Source organism: Dendropsophus ebraccatus, chromosome 12 (assembly GCF_027789765.1).
Source record: "Dendropsophus ebraccatus isolate aDenEbr1 chromosome 12, aDenEbr1.pat, whole genome shotgun sequence".
Taxonomy (NCBI): Eukaryota; Metazoa; Chordata; class Amphibia; order Anura; family Hylidae; genus Dendropsophus; species Dendropsophus ebraccatus.
Window position 1 is genome coordinate 20426826 of NC_091465.1, and position 8959 is coordinate 20435784.

Here is an 8959-nt window from a genome sequence, read left to right on the forward strand (position 1 = left end):
CACCATAGATGTTCTCTTTACCTCCACCATAGATGTTCTCTTTACCTCCACCATAGATGTTCTCTTTACCTCCACCATAGATGTTCTCTTTACCTCCACCATAGATGTCTTCTTGTACCAAGAGCAGTTCAGGAAATACGCTTTAGACTTCTTCTGGTGGTGTTCAAGGGTAAGATATTTTATTCGGTCTTCAGTACTTAAAGAGTTAGTGGTGTAGTAGAGCTAAATGTAATCTTATACTTTTTTGTGCTCTTTAATAATTCCCAATCAGGAATCAGGTTAAGTAGCAAATTTCTAAAACAGACCATGTCCCAGTTTTGCTTGTCCGTATCCACAGCAGCATTATATAAAACGAGAGCAAGGAAAGCTGTTCAGAGGCACGGCCATGTCATCCATTAAGCGCTCTACGTATTTCACAGAAGCTTTTATTACATACTTTCTAATTTTTCTGGGATTTGCTCTAAAGGTAGCAAGACACACAAGGTCTGGCCATACACCTTCAGAAGCTGTGAGTTGAAAGAATATTCTACCATTGTACCAATACAAATGAAAGCTTGGGCCAAGAATGAATGTGCTCTATGTGAAGATGAGAGGGTAGGATGTGGCCAGACTCCGGTGTCCCCTCCATGCTTCTCTGGTGCCAGTATATCTTTACAAGAGTAAAAGAATTAGGCAGATGCCTGATCCTTCTCTTAACCATCAATCTTTTGACATGTCTAATTTCAACTGCCCAATCCAATTGTTCTTGGGAAGACAAACCACTGCCAGAGAAGTCCGGAGGAGACAAAGGAATCTGGCAGTGGCTTACCTGTTCCTGTCTCTATTGGTCCCCGATATACAGTATATCACTGCATGTCCAGCTTCATCAGGTAAATAGCACTCATGGAATAGACCCATCCAACAAGTAATCTCTTTTCTTGTCAAGGTATTTTGAGTATAATCCTTTATATGTGAAAAAGTGGTGACAGCCAATAGGTAAGATGTGATAGGATTTGGTTATGTGAGAGAATTATGTTATACTTACCTAAATCCAGGATTACAATTCCCATTCCTTAGGCATAGTTGATTAGAGTATGTGACAGCGATTGGTTGACATTTCTAAATTCAGCTGATGACAAAGCCACAATGTACTCTGTTTCTATTCACTGTATCTCTATAAACATAGAGTAGGATAGAAGATCTAGAATCTGTTTTCATTGGAGGAGGAGGGATGGGGGTATTGGTGTAAATGGGGGGTGATGGTATTTTTGGATTCTGTTCGGGCAGAAAGAATGTCCGTGATTTCAAAATCTTTCAGAATATGTTTCGAAAGTAGAATATTTTCACTGTACAGTAGTTTCCAGTTTTTCTTGTTGGTTGGGGGTTTTGAGGAAAAGCTCAGATGATTGTAAAGCAGACAGTCTTGGGGTGGAAGGGGCTTTGTTCTCATTGTTACTTAGCAAGGTATAAATGTGTTCACACCAGTCGAGTACTTTTTTTTTTTGAAGATATGAAACCAATATGTTTTTTTATATGCTTTTGTTTTTGCGCTTTTATTAAAAGGCATTCCCGATCTGCCATCCTGTGTCTGACCTCTGCCTGCTTACTGTGCCTTTGCATGGCTCCCCTATGCGTGACCTGGACCACTGACCTTATGCCACCTACCACAAATCATCTGCCAAAAACCAGATGGTGAACCTGTACTGTGCCACAAATCATTAGCCTGAATCTGATGCCAGACTACTACCTACACCAGCCTCACCTCTGTGGTAATGGCATCACATGTCACTTTTCTGATAAGTCATAGGAAGTGTGTATGTGTGTTGCTGTGAGCCACAGATCTGGAGCATGTGAAGATAAAGGGGGAGATTTATCAAACATGGTGTAAAGTAAAACTGGCTCAGTTGCCCCTAGCAACCAATCAGATTCCACCTTTCATTTTCCAAAGAGTCTGCGAGGAATGAAAGGTGGAATCTGATTGGTTGCTAGGGGCAACTGAGACAGTTTCACTTTACACCATGTTTGATAAATCTCCCCCAAAACTCCCAAATATCACAACAGCCTTAGTAAATCTGGCCAGGATCTGCATAAAGTCTAGAACGCATAAAGATCATGCATGTCGGGTCTCCGTTCTAGAGATGCATTGCCTTTGCTGCCTTCATTTGCTTCTTCTTCCTTACTGACTGAGGTCAGATCACTGAGTATGCCATTGAAGAATGTTGCATTTTCTTGCCTTAGTTGTTGTGTTGCTTCTATGGGGTGTTTTGAGTCATTATCATCTATACTTTAACACACTATTCTATCATTTCTGCAGCATTTGGTTGAATCTGAGCAGCAAGTATTGCTGTATACATGGTGGTTAACAAAAAGACTGTGGTAATCCCTACTGTGACCTGCATTCACTGAAATATAATTATGACATCACCTTACTGTACATGATTTATTCTTGACAACATAGAGTAATACCAGGAAACACGCCCTGAGGAGCTTAGAGAAGGTTCTGGTGGACAGGGAGGTATCAACATGAGCGGTATGTCACCGGCTTGTATATATATATATAGCTGTTCTGTAGACTGCACTGGTATGTGACATTTTCCTGTATGCTCCTGTGTCATATATGTAGAAGAAACCCTTCAGGACATGTTAGGGTTAAGCTCAGGTACTTGTACTAAAGTGCTAGTTATTCCCATCTAAGCCACAGAAGTGGGTCAGCTTATAGCATAGGTTTAGTATACACTACCGTTCAAAAGTTTGGGGTCACATTGAAATTTCCTTATTTTTGAAGGAAAAGCACTGTACTTTTCAATGAAGATAACTTTAAACTAGTCCTAACTTTAAACAAATACACTCTATACATTGCTAATGTGGTAAATGACTATTCTAGCTGCAAATGTCTGTTTTTTGGTGCAATATCTACATAGTTGCTGGAAATGGGCCTCTATACACCTATCACTCCAGTGTTCTAATGGTACAATGTGTTTGCTCATTGGCTCAGAAGGCTAATTGATGATTAGAAAACCCTTGTGCAATCATGTTCACACATCTGAAAACAGTCTAGCTCGTTACAGAAGCTACAAAACTGACCTTCCTTTGAGCAGATTGTGTTTCTGGAGCATCACATTTGTGGGCTCAATTAAACGCTCAAAATGGCCAGAAAAAGAGAACTTTCATCTGAAACTCGACAGTCTATTCTTGTTCTTAGAAATGAAGGCTATTCCATGCGAGAAATTGCTAAGAAATTGAAGATTTCCTACAACGGTGTGTACTACTCCCTTCAGAGGACAGCACAAACAGGCTCTAACCAGAGTAGAAAAAGAAGTGGGAGGCCGCGTTGCACAACTAAGCAAGAAGATAAGCACATTAGAGTCTCTAGTTTGAGAAACAGACGCCTCACAGGTCCCCAACTGGCATCTTCATTAAATAGTACCCGCAAAACACCAGTGTCAACATCTACAGTGAAGAGGCGGCTGCTGGATTTTGGGCTTCAGGGCAGAGTGGCAAAGAAAAAAGCCATATCTGAGACTGGCCAATAAAAGAAAACGATTAAGATGGGCAAAAGAACACAGACATTGGACAGAGGAAGACTGGAAAAAAGTGTTGTGGACGGATGAATCCAAGTTTGAGGTGTTTGGATCACAAAGAAGAACGTTTGTGAGACGCAGAACAAATGAAAAGATGCTGGAAGAATGCCTGACGTCATCTGTTAAGCATGGTGGAGGTAATGTGATGGTCTGGGGTTGCTTTGGTGCTGGTAAGGTGGGAGATTTGTACAGGGTAAAAGGGATTCTGAATAAGGAAGGATATCACTCAATTTTGCACCGCCATGCCATACCCAGTGGACAGCGCTTGATTGGAGCCAATTTCATCCTAGGACAATGACCCTAAACACACCTCCAAACTGTGCAAGAACTATTTACAGCAGAAGCAGCAGCTGGTAATCTATCATAGGTAATGGAGTGGCCAGCGCAGTCACCAGATCACCACCCCATTGAGCTGTTGTGGGAGCAGCTTGACCGTATGGTACGCCAGAAGTGCCCATCCAACCAATCCAACTTGTGGGAGCTGCTTCTAGAAGCGTGGGGGGCAATTTCTGCAGCTTACCTCAACAGATTAATAGCTAGAATGCCAAAGGTGTGCAATGCTGGAATTGCTGCAAAAGGAGGATTCTTTGACAAAAGCAAAGTGTGATGTAAGAACAATGTTATTTCAAATACAAATCATTATTTCTAACCTTGTCAATGTCTTGACTCTATTTTCTTTTCATTTCACAACATATGGTGGTGAATAAGTGTGACTTTTCATGGAAAACACAAAATTGTTTGGGTGACCCCAAACTTTTGAACGGTAGTGTATATATGAGGATAGGGACTGATTTGTATAAAGAGTAGAGATAATCGAACATCGGAAAATCATAGGTTCGATCAAACTCGAACCTGCCACATTTGATTGCCTTCATGGTCCGTGGGTGAAGTAGGAGGGTGCCCGTGGACCGCCTGGAATTCTGGGATTCAGTCTATTCAATTTAACCTACAATTTTCCCATGTTCAATCATCTCTAATAAAGAGCAGAGGATCAATTCAGTTTGGCACTAACTGAAATAATTGATTTGGTGGATCTGAAACTTATTATAATTTCAGACAAAGCTTTAAAATGGCGACCACTGTGCATCTTTAGCTTTGTCCATCATATTTCATACTATATTGCTGCTTTTGAAAACATACCCTGCATGGGATAAATATAATATTCTTGAAACCCAGGAGATCTCAGGGTGTCATAAACCACTTTTCAGGGCAATCAAAACACTATTGATTTGGACCAAATCAAATCTGACGGATGATTCTAAAGAAATTGGACCCAGAACAGATTTCTAGAAACCTTTAATAAAGAGAGGAATTAGTCTTGCAGTGTCCCACTGCGTATTTACATGAGATGGGAATGATGGTTGTCAGACATTTACTGTATTATTGCTGCTTTTTGGTGTAATTGCAGTGTTTCATACTGTAATCCTGATTTTGCACTGTTTACATGCAGTTTTAGGCTGCGTTCACACTACGTATATATTTCAGTCAGTATGTTTCAGTCTATTGCAACCAAACCCAGGAGTGAATTAAAAACACAGAAAGGCTCTGTCCACACAATGTTGAAATTGAGTGGATGGCTGCCATTTAATGGCAAATATTTGCTGTTATTTTAGAACAACGGCTGACATATTGAAATAATGGCAGTGATTTACTGTTATATGGCGGCCATCCACTCAATTTCAACATTGTGTGAACAGATCCTTCTGTGTTTTTAATCCACTCCTGGTTTTGGTTGCAATACTGACTGAAATATACGTAGTGTGAACATAGCCTTAGGCTGGGTTCACACTACGTATATTTCAGTCAGTATTGGGGTCCTCATATTGCAACCAAAACCAGGAGTGGATTGAAAACACAGAAAGGATCTGTTCACACAATGTTGAAATTGAGTGGATGGCCGCCATTTAATGGCAAATATTTGCTGTTATTTTAAAACAACGGCTGTTATATTGAAATAATGGCCGTTATTTACTGTTATATGGCGGCCATCCACTCAATTTCAACATTGTGTGGACAGAGCCTTTCTGTGTTTTCAATCCACTCGTGGTTTTGGTTGCAATATGAGGACCACAATACTGACTGAAATATACGTAGTGTGAACCCAGCCTTAGTGTGTATTGTACTCTGCCATCTCCACTGTTGCATTCATTATATACCATTGTTTCAGCTGTAAGTTATTATCAGCCCTTATTCCTTCAGATGGGGAACCTTCGGCCCTCCAGCTGTTGCAAAACTACAATTACCATCATGCCTGGACAGCTAAAGCTTTGGCTGTCCAGGCATGATGGGAATTGTCATTTTGCAACAGCTGGAGGGCGGAAGGTTCCCCATCCCTGCCTTAGTACATTACACTACCTTGAGAAATATTCCAGATAGTGGGTGGTGCCTACTGTAGTCAAGCCACTCCCTAGACAGAGGAGACTAGCTTAGACTAGTTAATCTCTGCTAGTCTCTTAAAGGACAAGTGCCATGAAAAACTTTTTCCCAGTAATTAAAGCACATTACAAAGTTATATAACTCTGTAATATGCTTCAATCACCTATCTGCCTCCTTTCCCTGTCTTTTCCCCCTCCACCCCCCACCAGGAAGTGTCCTGACTCACACAGACCTGATTACTGTTGTCACAGTCACCAAGCTCTTCTCTCAGCTCCTTCTCCTGTTACAGCAGCCCCCCTTCCCCTGCCTTGTCAGGTGACTGAGCTTGCTCAGCTTCCATTGGCTGAACAACTGCAAGCCATCACTTGGACTGGGGAGGGGGGGCTGCTGTAACAGGACCTAGAGCAGCCCTCCTGCTAATGACTCATCCTCACAAGGTGACGGCAGTCATCAGGTCTGTGTGAGTCAGGACACTTCCTGGTGGGGGGTGGAGGGGGGAAAAGACAGGGAAGGGAGGCAGATAGGTGATTGAAGCACATTACAGAGTTATATAACTTTGTAATGTGTTTCAATTACTGGGAAAAAGTTTTTCATGGCACTTGTCCTTTAAGCTTAGTAGATGCAGTGTTAGTAAAGTTCTTGGCAGTCTCTTAGGTTGAGGAGATGCGATTCATATCCATAAAAGAGAGGACCAGCGCCATTTGCAGACTCTGTACCATTGAGGATCATCGGCATTCGTGACCCTTACCACACCGGAGGGGACCAGCATTACTTTTAACTTGTTTCATGCTGAAAAACACACACCATGATAAAGCTTTGACCAGGACCACTTGGAGTATAGTAATTCCTGCAAAGAAAGCATTCCACATCCCAGAACATCACTCCTAGTCCATTCTGTAGAATTGCAGAACAGAGATCGCAAGAGAGACAAGAGCCTGTAAGGAGAAGATGTATGGGGGGCCCATAGCACATCTAGAGCCTGTCAAGGCTTTGGGCTAGGCCTAAAGCTGTCATGGCTGCCACTTCACAGAATTACCTGAAGAACCTGCACCCCACAGTGGGTATTGCAGCTCGGATCAGTGAGTACTAATATTTTGCAAAATCCTCCAGGGGCAAACCAGTGTGCATCCCTTAGTGGAGAATTGCTTTTCTGTGCTCCGGGTGGATTATCAACTGTTTTGGGACTTTTTACACCCTGTTTTCCATAAAGGCTGTTCCTTTGCTCCAAGAGACTGTGCACTGGAAGAGTTATATACGTGTTGTTTTATCTATTTCTGTGTCTTGTTCATTGTCTTCAAGCCTAATATCAAGAGCACCCACTATCCATCTAGCTGGACACTACATTTGCAGCATCACTATCAGCTGTCACACAGACTGTCAGGGCATGCTGATGCTTGTAGTACTGCAGCAGCTAGAGATCCACAGGTTGGGGAGCACTGATCTGTTTGATTCTTCATTGTGTACATTGCATTACCTATTCTTATGCTATGACTGTTCTGGTCTTGCTGCTAACTATAGATATCTTATTTCAGTAAGTTCACATTCCGTTCCTCACTTGGGTAATAAATCATTGTTTCTATATACAGTAGATATGAAAAGTTTTCAGACCCAACACTTTTTCACATTTTGCTTTGTTGCGGCCTTCTGCGGAAAATAAAGTTTTCCCCCGTTATTCTGCACTCAATACCCCATAATGACAAAGGAAGAACAGGCTGTTAAAACTTTTGCTAATTTATTATTAAGAAAAGGTTAAAATCTTGCATTGGCCAAAGTATTTGGAGCAGTTACTTAGCACTTAGTTAAAGTCTGTTTGGCTATGAGACCACAAGGTTTCTACAGTTGGATTTTGGGATTTTCTGCCATTCTTCTCTGCAGATATTTTCACACCTTGTCAGGTTGGAGGGGGACTGTCGGAGGACGCCATTGTCAGGTCTCTCCAGACATGTTCCATTGAGTTCGGGTCAGGGCTGTGCCAGCTGGGCCTCTCAAAGACATTTACAGAGTTGTACCTAAAGGCTGATATTAAAGGAGCAAGCTCCTCCTTCCCGGGGGTCATGGGAAGCTGCGGGAGGGGCTGCCAGGACGATCCGGGTAACATAGAAGAGAGTGGCGATCTGCCACCAGCTGATCATCGCTAACTACATCATTTTCTTTCAACATGTTGAAAGACAACGATCAGCCGACATTGTGCATGTTGACTGATTGTTGCGTTTTAACATTTACCATTTACTGCAGGAGATTATAGGCCGTGCTGGACAATAAATTTGCTCAATCGCTTGGTGTAATAGGACCTTAAGCCGTTCCTGCGCTATCTCGGCTGTATGCTTTGAGCTATCGTTTTGTTGTCAAACCTTTGGCCGAGTCTCCCTCTCCACCCACGGTATGATGCTGCTTCACTGTAGGGATGGTATTGGGCAGGTGATGAGCAGTACCTGGTTTCCTCCTGACACAATTCTCAGTGTTTTTTTTTTTGTTTTGTTTTTTTTTTTTGCAGACTCCAGGCGACATTCTCTCTCTCTCTCTTTTTTTTTTTTTTTTTTTTTTTTTGAGGACTGAACCTGGAAGCACTGTAATACCATGTCAATGCCTGGAGAGGACAGAGCAAGCTCTTTTCTATCTCCCTGTTCTAAAAATCCATGTAATATATGGTCCCCAGGTAGGGGATGTATCAGATATTAAACTGATTAGAACAGATACTACACTTGATTTTAGCCAAAAGGCCGAGAAACGATGAGAGACTTCTTTATGGCCACTCTGCCATTACACGCAGATTGGTGACATTGCTGCAGTGGTGACCTTCCGAACATTCCTCCCATTGGCACACAGGATCTTGGGTTACTATTGAGTTACTATTGGGCTCTTGAGTCCTTCTTTCTTGATGACTTTGTTTGGTAGAGCAACTCTAGGAAGAGTCCTGGTTGTTCCAAACTTGTTCTGTATAAGAATTATGGAGGCCGCTGAGCTCTTGGTAACTTTAAGTGTAGCAGAAATGTTTTTGTCCCCTTCTCCAGATCTCTGCCTTC

The 8959-nt window shown here is 42.1% G+C and overlaps 1 non-coding gene across 1 annotated transcript; it reads right to left on the bottom strand.

Moving 5' to 3' along the window:
• Positions 1-8478: 8478 nt before the first annotated feature.
• LOC138770169 (U2 spliceosomal RNA) lies at positions 8479-8668 on the bottom strand. The gene has a single exon (XR_011359421.1). It is a non-coding gene; the product is annotated as a U2 spliceosomal RNA (small nuclear RNA).
• Between the last annotated feature and the right edge of the window lie 291 nt (positions 8669-8959).